Raw genomic sequence first — 14,116 nt, 5'->3', positions numbered from 1 at the left:
CAAGTATGGGCAACTTGTGACCCTCCAGATGGTTTGGTCTACAGTTTCCATCAGCAATAGCCAGCATAGCCAATGGTAAAGGATCTTGGGATTTGTAGGCAAAAACATCTGAAGGTTTTTGTAGGCAAAAACATCTGAAGGCCACAGGTTGCCCGTCCCTGCCACACAATCTTTATGTTGCCATCTATATGCAACCTTCATGCACATTAGCAACCTCCATGCAAATTCCCTGAGGTGGGAATTTTGTCAGATCAGTTGTCATATCATATGAGGATGCGGAAAAGGAAATGCTGAGGCAGGAATAACGAAGAACTGATGTCAAAAATCAGCTCCAAAGATAAATATGTGTTTATTTCTGCAGTCATTGTGTGACCCAAACCATTTTGAAACTAATACTGAGAGGCAGTGGGGATATAATGGGAGGGGTAAGGTTAGGTCATTCCATTAGTAAAATACACTGTGCAGTGTTCTGATAAAGGCCTGCAAGCTTCTGATAGTCACATACACACACCCCTTTCGTCAAATGAGTATGGAAGGCGAGGAGGGTTAGAGTAAGTACTTAGCAAATATGGATTGAAAGTACCTTTGCGTAGGGCAATTCACATGATACAAATTTTGCAACATCTTTTTTGTTTGTTTTTTACTTGCTCCTGCCCATGCCTGCTGTGTGTTCATGGCGAGCAAATTACCAAAGAAAAAAGCAGCTGACACACATCCCATAGTTGTGCAAATTCATGGTTGGACAGCATTCAAATTCCATTTTCTGGAGTTAAGAGGAATCATCCCTGTTACTGAATGCATACTGTATGACTAGTCTGGATGAATACTCTTGGGGCAAGGCTCAGTATTCTCTCAGGTGACAGCCTAAGTGATGGCCAGATTACACGCAGTGGTGGTTTCAGGGAATAAGCTGTTGAGCCTGTATCAGCTGTACGTGACGAAGATTAAGTTCCCACTCATATGGGCTTTGTTTTCAGGACCACACCCAACATCCTTACATGCTGAAACACAAATGGAGGAAAGTATATGGCTGTAGCGCTTTCTTCAGCTCTTCATTTAATAGAACACCTGAGAGTACCTTACTACAGCTTGTAATGAGAGCGCGGGGGGCGGGGATTTAAGTTTGGGGGATGGGAACATTTTGCCATTTTACTCATCCTTTCATGCTGGAGTGACCAAACTCTTTCAGCTAGCAAGGATGAAATATAATAAAGTTCTTTATTAGGGCTTTTCTGCATGCTGCATTTTGAAAGGGGATGGATTTGCAAACACACCCTTGTGAAGAACTACAGCCTAGGACTACTTCTTGCTCTTGTTCCTGCTTCAGCTGGAAATGTTTGTCAAGGACCAGGGCTAGATCTACACTACTGTTTTATAGTGGTATTGCAGTGCACTGACAACTGTTGGGGCCCAGGACGCATTCCGTATACCGCTTTCATAGTGTTAGATCCTGCTTTTTATTCCACCTTATCTGAAATATCATAATAAATGTCATTGTGTGTCTTTTGAGGTATAAATGTGCAAGAGGGATATAGCGTTACTATGATGGAATCATAATGATTTGACTCAAGGTATAGATCTGGCCCAAGACATACCAGCTACTGCATGCATTCAGCATCCATCTCTTTCTCTCTCTGTTCTCTCTCTCTGTGTGTGTCTTTCTGATGTAATTTCTTATACCATGGTAACTATATTGGTAGATGTGTTGTTGTTGTTTTTAAAAAAGTTTCATTAAAAAATAATTATACTACTTCACCTCATCTCCACAACTATTTTCCTGCAGTTTTGTAATGACCTGTTGCCAAAGAGGCTACAACCCTGTGATACCACCCTGTGATAGCCCTGCTAAGTAGTATACAGTTGCATCTGTACAGTGTTGCTGAGATGCAGATCCTGGATCTAACCCATCCTTCACCTGACATAGCTAAGAAGAGAGTAGGGTTTCAATCAGGAGAGGTCAACTTGCAACCTTCAGATGTTTTGGCCTACACCTCTCATGAGCCCTTGCCAACACAGACAATGGTGAGAGATCATGGGAGTTTTAGGCAAAAACAGCCTGGCTATCCCTGCTTTAAATGGAGGGTGTGGGAAGGGCATCAGTGAAAGAAATATCTATACTCCATAAGCCAAAGAGCCTCCCTTGGCTGAGCATAAAAAGGTGTTGGAGATTGGCTGAAGCCATGTTCCTGGACACCCCCTTTTGTATGGACTGAATGGTCCCATTACTCCAGGGAATTCTGGGGACCTGTCCTAGAACATTTCTGTGACAAACCTTCTTTTGTCCATGTGTTCATGAGATGACAAATCTTTTTTTTAACAAACAAACAAACAAACAATACCCCCACACCATGTCCTATTATATTTTAAGCCTTGTGTAGAGAAGAATGAATTCCTTCTTGGAGGCTGAAACTTTGCAGCATTCATGAAGAAGGTAAGGAAGGGACACACTGAGTTTGAATAACTATCCACTTTTTAGAGAGAGCGGAAAGCAGGGATTGAAACAGATGCCTTCACTTTCACTTCTACAAATAATCTCACTAAAATCTTTGGTGAAAAGCCAGTGTCATCTTTCTAAGGTATCAGGACAATCAGCCATCTATTTAATCCGCCTTGGTTGGCGTCAGAGATCTCAGACTTTAAAAACAAAACAAAACCCCCCACAAGTCCTCTGTTGCTTTGTAGTGAAGTCTGGCTTGGTTTGCCTGAAGCATCATCCCAAGAAATAGCATTAGGAACCTCCACACCCAGAGCATTAAATCTATAGTACAACTACCACCCACGCTAGTCCTCATTAAAATGCCAGTGTACAATTTAGTTACAGACCTCTGTACTAAAACTTAAGACACATTTTTTCTTTACTATAGGTAATTTTACTGCAGCTACAAATGCCTTCATTTTCATTATTTTCATTCAAGATATAAGAAGAAGAAAAATCAGATTAAAAAGCCTGCCCTTTTTCTTCTACATGGTCATCCAGTGCAGTGCCCTTCCTTCAGCATGATCCAAGACAGCTCCATTCACCACCGTTTCCTCATTAGTAAAGATGTACCAGACTGCTAACTTTGTTTGTGTATATGCATTCAACAAGTGACATTTATTATAATTGGCCCTATTGTGTGGAAGTAAATTAAGATCTCTGAAGTTAGAACACAGTGTAACAGTCAAATAGCACGAGTCTTCCAAATGACTTTTTCTATTTTATTTTATTTAAAATAAGCAATGCCCCTCGCAAAAAAAGACAGAAAGGGCAAATAAGACTGGAAAAAAGCAATAATGCAATGTAGTTTACATGCAGCCTGGTTGTCCCATCAACCTGTCTTGGTGAGATTTATGAGTCATAGCAGAAAAGAGAGGATAACAAACAACTCAGTCATTGGCTTCAACTGATTTGTAAGCATTTGAAACAAAAGGATCCCAGAGCAAGTTATTCCTCACTGCCTTTTTTCTCACTCACAATGTACAGTTTGTATCTGTCAGCAGAAAGCATTATTGCTTGAATGCTAAGGGAAGGAAGAAGCTTGCTTAACCAGTTTTTTAATCACAGTCATTCTGTTAGTCAGAAACAGGGTCAATAAGCACATTTTATGTTGCAGTCAAAGGAGATAGGTTTGCTTAGTGCAGCCTTCCCTGACTGGCTGTGCTGGCTGGGGATGATTGAACTGTAGTCCAACACATCTGGAGGGCACCGGGTTGGGGTTGGGGAGGAATGGCCTGCTACTTTAGAACCCACTGCCCAATGTGTGTATATGTGCGTAAGTTTTGGCTTTGCAGTTTTGCTTCTGCTGTGTCACTGCTTAGGTTTGCAAGCCTAGCCGTCTGTGCAATAAGGACGGATAAACCTGGGCCTAATCTATACCTACAGCCCTTTCGCAACGGAGGAGGGATAATTGTGAGGTTTCCTGCTTCTGCGATTGTTGCTCATGGAGCACATGTGAGGGAAGTTTCCTGCAAATAAAAGAGCCGTTGCGGGAGGACGTGTGCCTCGTGATGGCGCTTCCGAATGTGTATTGGGAGAAGTGGGCAGGACTGGAGAGATGGATGTGGGTCTCCTGCGCATCAATATGTTTGTGTTAAAAAAAAAATACACACAGATGGCACTAAAACATGCCGATAACTAATAAAAAGCTTGCCAAAAATGGTGGACATCCACTCCTGCATACCTCCAAAACCGCAGGACACACCCCTGACAGTGGGTTGGCTGTACGCAGAGCCAGGAGCTCACGCCGAACAGCAACAATTTTGGGAAGGGGGTCATACCGGCTGCGGATTTCAGCATTGTAACAAAAGGTGAACATCTTGTGGCCCAGTAGGGACGACTTCGATATAATCCCTGAATAAACGGCTGGTGTAGACACAGCCCTGTTACTATAATTTAAACAAAAATACAATACGGAGTGCCTTCTACAAACTCTGGTTGGTGGCCCAGCTACACCCCTATCTAGACAGGGATAACCTGGCTTCAGTTGTCCATGCTCTGGTAACCTCCAAGTTAGATTACTGCAATGCGCTCTACGTAGGGCTGCCTTTGAAGACAGTTCGGAAGCTGCAGCTCGTGCAAAATGCAGCGGCCAGATTGATTTCAGGAACCAGAAGGTTTGACCATATAACACCTGCTCTGGTCCGTTTGCACTGGCTGCCTGTATGTCTCCGAGCCCAATTCAAGGTGCTGGTTTTGACCTATAAAGCCTTACACGGCTTGGGACCACAATACCTGACGGAACGCCTCTCCCGACGTGAATATACCCGGTCACTATGTTCAACATCTAAGGTCCTCCTCCGGGTGCCTGCTCCGAGAGAGGCTCAGAGTGTGGCAACGAGGGATAGGGCCTTTTCGGTGGTGTCCCCCAGACTATGGAATGATCTCCCTGACGAGGCTCACCTGGCACCAACGCTGCTATCTTTCCGGCGCCAGGTTAAGACTTTCCTCTTTGCCCAGGCATGTGGCGGCACATCTTAATCACCCACATGTTTAGTTTTTTTTAACGGTTTTTAATGCTTTATGTGTGTATGCTCTGTGTTTTAGAATTTTAAATTTTGTATACTTGTTTTTATCTCAATTTTAGAATTTCTGTAAACCGCCTAGAGAGCCCTGGCTATGGGAGCAGTATATAAGTGCAATAAATAAATGAAATAAATAAATACATACATACATCTCACCATAGTGGGGAAGTCTGTAGCCGGTCTGCTGTCCAAGTGCTAAATGTTGAGAGGCAACTCCAAGGACCCTGCTGCTCTCTCTCCATATAGTTTTTTGACGAGACTTGGACTAGGAACACCTTCAAACAGAGGACACCTTCAAATAGAGAACTGTCCTCTGTAAAGTAGGGCACCTGGCTACTCCACCTACCAGTCATTATTTTCAGGAATGGAATCTTGGAGAATCTCATCAAAAGCAAGAGTGGGCTGGTACGTTAACTGTTAACATCTGTGCTCTCCTGAGGATTTGTCCAGATGACTCCTCTACCAGGGTGTTTGCACATGTGGCGCAAGGCTCTGATGAGCGCTGCCTCCACTGTCACCGTCATAGGCGAGCAGTCTGCCATCCCACAAGTTACACTGGGAGGCCCACCAAACACAGCCTGTGCCTGGGGCCTCCCCAGACCTGGAACCAGGCCTTTAATATATGGATGTTAGGGGAGGAGGGAAGCAGTACAGACCTGCTCCCCCCATTCATGTATGAAAGAGGCTTGAGAGTTCGCATGGCTCTTAGAAATACGCTCTCACTTCCCCCAAATCCTCTGCGATGTGTCAGTGCTCCCTGGAATATATGCAGAGATTCCTTAGCAGGCAACATAGAGTTCGATCAACTCTCACACAATGGGATTGGTTTAGGGACATGTGCAGGGAGCTGCTGTGAGGAGGGGAGGATGAGGAAATCCCATTGTTGTGGTCCATATATGGAGGCCTTTGCCCACGAAGTTGTCCCCATTCATATCCAAGCAGGGAATAGATTAGCCCAAGGGAAGTAGTGTGGTTGATGGTGCCATTGAAATGAATGGGAAGGTGACAGCACAGGACATAAGAAACTACCTTTTACTGAGTCAGACAATGGGTCCCTCTAGCCCAGTGGTTCTCAACCTTCCTAATGCCGCGACCCTTTAATACAGTTCCTCATGTTGTGGTGACCCCCAACCATAAAATTATTTTCGTTCTTCACTACACGATCCATTGTCATGGGATGGTTTGCTAATGAAAATAATACATAACAATAGCTTTAATAATACAAAAGATGATACATGACATAGTTCAGTCAATACAGTTTCCTAAGACCATCGGAAATATGTGTTTTCCAATGGTCTTAGGCGACCCCTGTGAAAGGGTCGTTCGACCCCCAAAGGGGTCCCGACCCACAGGTTGAGAACCGCTGCTCTAGCCCAATATTGTCAACACTGACTGGCAGCAACGCTCCAGGGTTTCAGGCAGGATTCTTTCCTTCTGAGCCCCACATGGAGATGCTCGGGATTGAACCTGGGGCCACTGCATGAATTGCATGTGCTTTCCCATTGAGCGACACTTCCTCCCTCCAGTTAGCTTTGGGGTTCTGGAGCAATCAAGAGGAGGCGTCTGAGAGATAAGGCTGCAGGTGATTCTATCAGAACTTTTTGAGATGAAAACCCCTCCCTAATGCCTTTTAAAGTCTCTGGCAGTTCAGATCAGAGGGTTAACAGGGAAGAAAACAGAGGTTATTACATCTCCTATCTGTAAGTTTATCTCCTTAATGTTACTTGTTAGTTCACCCCTTTTCCAGTTTAGATGCATTTTGTGTGGAATGATACCACCCAAAGCATCAGCAAGTCAGGGCCTGCTTGACCTGTGATGGGTTTATGATATGTCATATGAGTAGCCCTTGATTGTGCTGGGTTGTGAATGAAGTTAGGGAGTTCAAGCAAATTCCAATATAAGTTTGTAGCAGAATGTGTGCTGTGTTTTCTTTCTCTTCCCTTTGTTTTTAAGGAGAAAAGCATATAAAGTCTTTAGCATTCCCATGTATCAGTGTTTTCCCTGCTCCCTCAACAAGCCACAGGAATTTCCCTCAAGGAAATGCAAGTTATGATTCCTAGAGGGTGGCCATGTTAGCCTTTGCAAATTATGACTGAGTATCTAAGAGATGGAAGGCAATGTGGCAGTTCAACCCAACAGAAAACTTTTGTGCAAAATGAATGGGCCAATTTCTGTAACAAAGTGTAACGATGATGCCGTGTTGTTCCCCATGGGCCACACATTTTCCCCAGGTACACGTGCTGCTCAAAGCTAGGATTTTGCACCTCATATCTAATCCTCTTTGGATACTTTCCTCAGTAATACTCATTAGGATTAGCCTTATCTGTAGTAGCTCTTCTAATACAAAACAGCATTCCTCAAAATACAACAGAATCAAGTGTAATTCTCTAACTGCTGCTGCTGCTGTTGCTCCTCCTCCTCCTCCTCCGTCATGTGACCTATTTCCCTGCTTCCATACACACACACACACACACACACACACTCAGGTCTGCTGCTTTCAAGTTCTTTGGGAATTGTTTCCCAAAGAACTTGAAGGGAGGATTAGGGAGGCCATGTGTTGTCTTTTACAGAGGACAGTCCTCTACTTGAAAGGCTACCAGAGAACTCTGTTTTAAAAGTGTTCTCTATTTGAAGGGCTGTCTAGTGCAAGTCCTGTATAAATATAAAGAACCATCAGAAAGAAGGGCTGGGCCTTGAAGTTGCCCATCGAGAAGTCCCTGGGCAGCAGACTGATCAAAGTACACATCTCACAGTCTTTGTGAGATGTACTGTGTTTCTGTTTAAATACACTAATTTTATTTATTTATTTATTGCATTTCTATACCTCTCAATAGCCAAAGCTTTCTGGGCAGTTCACAAAAATGAAAACAATGAAGTACAATTCAAAGTATAAAACAAACAACAGTATAAAAACACAATATAAAAGTATGATGTAGAAGCACAAGCAGGATAAAATTGAGCAGCAATGCAGAGATTTTTACAGATTTAAAATACAGGTTTTAAAAAGCAAAGTTAAAAGACTAAGATGATAAACTGTTAAAATACTGGGAAAATAAAAATGTCTTCATCTGGCGTTGAAAAGAGTATAAAATAGGTGCCGGGCAAACCTCTCTAGGGAGCTCATTCCACAGCTGGGGTGCCACAGCAGAGAAGGCCCTGGCAATTTCTAAATTTGCATTTATACATATACATTAGCATATGCAAATAGGTATCCTCTTTTGAGCAGGACATATTTATTTATTACCTTTATATACCGCCCCATAGTTGAAGCATCAGCAAAAAGGAAATCAACAGATATGACCAGGCATCTATGTTGCACTCTATTCAGTAACACTGACGTCCTTCAGGTTCAGAGTAGGTCAGACTGCACAAGCAATCTGAGAGGTCATTTAGATATTTTCAGAGGAGTCAGTGAATTAGCCTGCAACCTAAGAGTCATGTCCAAGGATACATCTTGGGCATGTATCTTACTACCTTTATACAAATCTGTGGTGTGGACACACTTAGAATACTGTGTACAGTTCTGGTCACTACACCTAAAAAAGGATATTGTAGAGCTGGAAAAAGTGCAGAAAGGGGCAACTAAAATGATCAAAGCACTGTAGCATCTCCCCTATGAGGGAAGGTTACTACAGCTGGGATTGTTTAGCTTGAAAAATAGGAGGACAAGGGGAGACCTGATAGAGGTGTACAAAATTATGCATCCACACCAACTGCTTGCATGATCAAGGGGCTGGAGCAACTTCCCAGTGAGGAAAGGCTATAGCAGCAGGGATTGTTTTGCTTAGAAAAAGGCGAGTAAGGGGAGACATGATAGAGGCCTACAACATGATGCATTGTGTGGAGAATGATTGGTGGGAGATTCAGGACAGATAAAAGGAAGTACTTCTTCACACAGCACATAGTTAAACTATGAAATTCGCTACCACAAGATGTAGTGATGGCCCCAATTTGGATGGCTTTAAAAGGCGGTTGGATAAATTCCTGGAGTAGAAGGCTATCAATAGCTACTAGTCCTGATGGCTATGTGCTACCTTTGGTATCAAAGGCATACACCAGTTGCTGGGGAACATGGGTGGGAGAGTTCTGTTGCACCTGTGTCCTGCTTGTGGGTTACTGATTGACAGCTGGTTGGCTACAGTGTGCAGGGCTAAATGGACCTCTCTAGGGTCTGATCAAGACCCTTTGGTCTGATCGAGCGTGGCTCTTCTTATGTTATCACAGAGGGCCCTGGGGGCAAAACTCACCTAGCACAATGTCAGCTGCTTGCAGTGGAGACTGGTGGTTCTGACGTCAGACCTTTCGAGTTCTGACTGAAACTCAGAGAGGATTCACCACCCCACTGACATCAGAGCCACCAGCCTACACTGGCTGTTTAAAAATAAGTAAGAACTGGGGTGAACAAACGTTTTATATAGCTTACTAATTGTCCCATATCATATATCAAAACATAAGAATACAATAATGGTTTACAAAAACCAAATAAATTGTTTTGCAATAATCAAGCATAAATAGTTTATGAAACTTAACAAGTAGTTAACAGTAACTGAGCACAAATGCTTTACAAAAACAGAGTGATAACTGGATAGTTATCCAGCTTCTTCCACCTGCTTCACAATGCTTCATCACGCTGCTTATGGGTGGGGAAAGAGGGGGATTTGTTGAATTTGTTCCTCAGATTTCAAAAAGACTTTTTAGTCCTCCAAAAAAGGTTTGACTTAGTTCTCCAGCCAAAAAACGCAGATGTTCAGGAGTGGTGAGTTCTTGACCAGTGGATTTACCACCCCACTGACATCAGAGCCACCAGCCTACACTGGCTGTTTAAAAATAAGTAAGACCATAATCCTAAACACAATTCTTAAGGAATAACTTCCACAGACCTCCGTGGAACTTACTTCTGAGGAGACGTGTTTAAGATTGCACTATAATTAACTTTCAGATTATTGTTTATTACATTTTTCTCTCATTCTTCCTCCAAGAAGCAAAGGATAACATACATGCCTCCTTCCATTTTTTACACACTCAAAACCATGCAAAGTAAACTAGGCAGAGAGATAGGGACTGGACAGACACTACTTTTAAATGTGTGTCTAGTAACGATGGGCTCATCTACACCAAGCAGGATATTGCACTATGAAAGCGGTATATGAAAGGCAGGAGCCACACTACTGCTTTATAGTGGTATTGAAGTGTACTGACAACTGTTGGGGCCCATTGACACATACATACATCGCTTTCATACCACTTTCATAGTGTTATATCCTGCTTGGTGTAGATGTGCCATGGCCACCAGCAGTTGTCAGTGCGCTTCAGTACCACTATAAAGCAGTAGTGTGGCTCCTGCCTTTTATTTATTTATTTATTTATTTATTTATTTATTTAGAATATTTATATACCGCTCCCCATTGAAAAATTTCAGAGCGGTGTACAAGGTAAAATGAAAATAAAAACAGAATAAAACAGTTAAAACAAAATTTAAAAAGAAGCAAAAATATACCTTTTATATACCTCTTTCATACCGCTTCCATAGTGGAATACCTTGCTTGGTGTAGATGAGCCCTATGCCTTTTATTCCCCATTTCATTTTTATTCTAGAGTAGGAGCAGGGCCCAGAATCTGGATTGGGAGCCTAGCATGGGAGGGGGGTAGGGGGCTTTTAAGATCTGGATTGTGCCCTCTGTGTCTGCTCTAGAGTAAAACCAACAACTACTACTACAAAGACATAGCTGCTAGACACACATCCTGGTTTTGTCCCTGATCAGGAATGTGAAGCCAGGTCTCCCCACTCCTAGTCTGCATCCTTACCACTACTCCTTACTGGTTCAAGCAGATGAAATAAAGCTGTGGGCAACATGAGAATTGTGCCCCCAGCATGCTGCGTGGCCCTACATTGGGCCACCCCTCTCAGTTCAGGCAAGTCAGCTGTGGGGGCCAACAAAATGCCTTAAGAGAGGTTTGGTCCTGCTAGAAAATAGCCAATGACTTTTGAGGAAAGTTGTTTTTCATTTGCTGGTAAAACCATGCACCTGAATGTGAATCATTTTAAAAAGATCTGCTACGAAAAGAACAGTATTTGGTCTATGAGACTATTTTATTACAATCAAATCAACTGTAAAGGTTATTTGGCCAAAACTAGATCTGGTGCATGCCAGGTGAACTTACACTGAATGAACTGGGTAAATATTTATTTTACTAAAACAACGAAAAGTCTTCTTCTGGCACCTTAAAGACTAACTAATTTATTCTGGCATAGGTTTTTGTGGACACTGTCCTCTTCAACAGATGCATGAAGTGTTAATCTCAATTTGGGTGATCTATATTCACATGCTGTGGGTGGAACTGGGGGTGGAGATGTAAACTGGGTTATCAGAGGGAACTAAAATGCAAAAACTACTAACTGTGATGGTTACCTTAACACAGACACAATTGCAATGGTGAGCCAATTAACATATGCAGTTAATTGGCTCGCCAGGTTGCCAACTCAAGCCCCCATTGTGGCTTCTGGTATCGTCCAAACCTGGCAAGGGTGGCTTCTTGGGGTGGTTTACAAACTACCCCATAATCCTACAATAGTCCATGGGTTCTGGGTGGTTTGTTTACCACCCCAACAAGCCACCTTTGCTGGGTTCAGACAACACAAGGAACTACTCCCAACAGGGCCAGCACAAGATCTCTTGCCGCCTGAAGCAAGAGACAACTTGCACCATCCCCTGACCTTGTTGCCTTATGCCCCCATCTCCCATTTACTTTGCTGCTGCATTGTGCATTTGGGAGAAGCAGCCTCCAGCGGGATCTTGGAAGAGCTAGCCAGCCTTTCATGGGAGCCACACGTCTACTTCTTCCAGTGGCACAGCTCTCACTGAGAGCAAGAGAGGGCAGTGGGTACTCCGGACAGAGCTGGTGGCTGCTCTTGTGCTGCAACAAATGGCGGGGCTCTCTGGAGCACCCGTTGTGGGTGCTCCAGAGATTGAGCCAAGAACTTTTATACATGCAGTGTGTATGTGTGTATGTTTTTGTTAAGCAAGGCACACCCCTCTTCATGAGAATCGTTCTCTATTCTTCTCTGCCCACTATTCTGTTCAGGTCACTTTAAAAGAATAATGAGTATCATGGTCTAATTTGAAATGCTGAAATGAAGTTCACTGGTATTTAATAATGGAAGACAGAATTGGGATGTCAAGGCCATAGTGATTAGAATCCCAGTTCATTAGCAGAATTAAATTATATGCACAAAGGTGATGAATGGATACATTTGTGAGGGTAAAAGAGGGGAAAGCCAAATGAGCTCATGAAAAAGGGAACAATAACAATATGATCAATACATGCACACATACTGTGGCAGAATAGTAGAGAACAGTGAATCAAATGTATATTCTCCAAGGCAGAGGTGGGCAGTAGGTAGATTAGGATCTACAGATAGATCGCTGGACAATTTGCAGTACATCAGCAAGAGTTTCTGACTCCCAATTGTTTAACAACAAAAAGGCCTTCAAAATTAAAATCCCTGTAGGAATTTGGATGTAGATTTGCACTTGTCTTTTTATCTCAGTTCATGGCTCATGGGGTGTAGTAGGGAATTGGCTCCAGGCCCTGAGTTACTGTTTGTCCAACAGGTCCACCTTCCTCCCATAATTGTTTTGCACCTGGCTCAGATTGGATTGATGGACCTTGGGATTGTAGTAAAAAACAAAGTAGATTCCACAAGCCTGGGGTCTGCTTCATTTATTTATTTATTTATTACATTTTTATACCGCCCAATAGCCGAAGCTCTCTGGGCGGTTCACAAAAATTAAAACCACAGTAAAACACCCAACAGTTTAAAACACAATTACGAAATACAGTATAAAAAGCGCAACCAGGATAAAACCACACAGCAAAGTTGATATAGGATTAAAATACAGAGTTAAAACAGTAAAATTTAAATTTAAGTTAAAATTAAGTGTTAAAATACTGAGTGAATAAAAAGGTCTTCAGCTGGTGACGAAAGCAGTACAGTGTAGGCGCCAAGCGGACCTCTCTGGGGAGCTCGTTCCACAACCGGGGTGCCACAGCGGAGAAAGCCCTCCTCCTAGTAGCCACCTGCCTCACTTCCTTTGGCAGGGGCTCACGGAGAAGGCCCCCTGTAGATGATCTTAAGGTCCGGGTAGGTACATATGGGAGGAGGCGTTCCTTCAGATAACCTGGCCCCAAACCGTTTAGGGCTTTAAATTTAATACCAGCACTTTGAATTGGGCCCGGACCTGGACTGGCAGCCAATGAAGTTGTAAAAGGACTGGCGTAATGTGATCTCGCCGGCCAGTCCCTGTTAATAACCTTGCTGCCCTGTTTTGCACCAGTTGAAGTTTCCGGACCGTTTTCAAAGGCAGCCCCACGTATAACGCATTGCAGTAATCCAAACGAGAGGTTATCAGAGCATGGATAACTGTAGCTAAGCTACATGCCAAGCCTTTATTTAAAGTGGTATCTGCAACCACTAAAGCAGGGGTCCACAATCTCGTTTGGTTGGTGGGCATATTTGGCATGTTGACTGTCATAAAATGGCTGCCATAGAGGAGGGAGCATAGCTGGTCACAAAATACCACTTTCCCAGAAGGTAAACTGGTGAGACGTAGGCCATGGCTAGACCAGGCCTATATCCTGGGATTGTCCCGGGATCATCCCTGTGCATCCAAATGACACACAGGGGATCTCGGGAGCAGGCAGGGACAACCCCTCCATTTGTCTGGGATAATCCTTAGGTCTAGCTAAGGCCTGAAAGAAAAGTAACTTGCTCCAAAAAACTTAGTACTAGGCAGCGGTGGGCTCTGAGTTCCAACAGAAAAAAGTCCTATTTTGAATTTATATTTTTCCAGAAGTGTGTGGTGCTCATTGGGACTGGTGGGGTGGAGGCCAGAGCATGAATAGTAGGCGGAGTCAAGGGGTCACCATGATCACAACAGCAATCCATTGTACAGAAAAGGCAAATTAACTTTGAGATTATGCCTGCAAAGGATTGGGTTGGTGGGTAGGAGAGCCACACAGCAATACAGAGACACTCCTTTGGACACATATCTTTTGTTTCAGTAACTATCCCCATTGCATAGGGAAGAGATGCTACGTCAAGTAACTTCCAGAC

The sequence above is a fragment of the Elgaria multicarinata genome, chromosome 6 (assembly GCF_023053635.1).
Source record: "Elgaria multicarinata webbii isolate HBS135686 ecotype San Diego chromosome 6, rElgMul1.1.pri, whole genome shotgun sequence".
Classification (NCBI taxonomy): domain Eukaryota; kingdom Metazoa; phylum Chordata; class Lepidosauria; order Squamata; family Anguidae; genus Elgaria; species Elgaria multicarinata.
The sequence above is the reverse complement of the archived record's forward strand: the minus strand, read 5'-3'. Positions refer to the sequence as shown.